General features: G+C 33.3%; 1 protein-coding gene across 1 annotated transcript in view; it reads right to left on the reverse strand.

The window, feature by feature from the left end:
- Positions 1 to 486, reverse strand: part of LOC119585868 (serine/threonine-protein kinase OSR1-like) — a gene marked incomplete in the record, with an annotated part of 62,819 nt that overhangs the window by 26,245 nt on the left and 36,088 nt on the right.

A 486-nucleotide genomic window follows, 5' to 3' on the forward strand; every position in this document is an offset into this window, starting at 1 on the left:
CATCATTAAATATTCATCTAAAATTAGATTTCACCATTTTTTTATTTTTTTTATTTCCGTACCGCATTTCCATTCTTGAATGGTTTAACTTCTACAGTACCGATAATGCAGACAGAAAGTATTCTTTTAATGTTAATAATATTCACTTCCTATTATATGAATGATTGAAATAAATATAAAGTGCCTAGTAATTATAAAATGTCTTAATCAACGGATTTAATTATCCGATTCCTCATCTATGTCACTCCTTCGCAGGGAACAAAAATTGCACAGCCTGGCAATCGAGAGTTCCTCGCTGCAGCCACACATACTGAATGAGGAGACCGGCCAGTGTGAATGAGGTTGTTATATTTCCCATATCGAGCAAAAAAAAAAAAAATTTCCAACTTTCAAATTTCTGAGATAAACACGAGGCTGACATTTAACTTAACGTTCCACTCTTGCTAATCTAAATGTCAAGGAATAAAAAGCAATTCCCTGCAGACT

The sequence above is a fragment of the Penaeus monodon genome, chromosome 20, assembly GCF_015228065.2.
Source record: "Penaeus monodon isolate SGIC_2016 chromosome 20, NSTDA_Pmon_1, whole genome shotgun sequence".
In the NCBI taxonomy this organism is placed as follows: Eukaryota; Metazoa; Arthropoda; class Malacostraca; order Decapoda; family Penaeidae; genus Penaeus; species Penaeus monodon.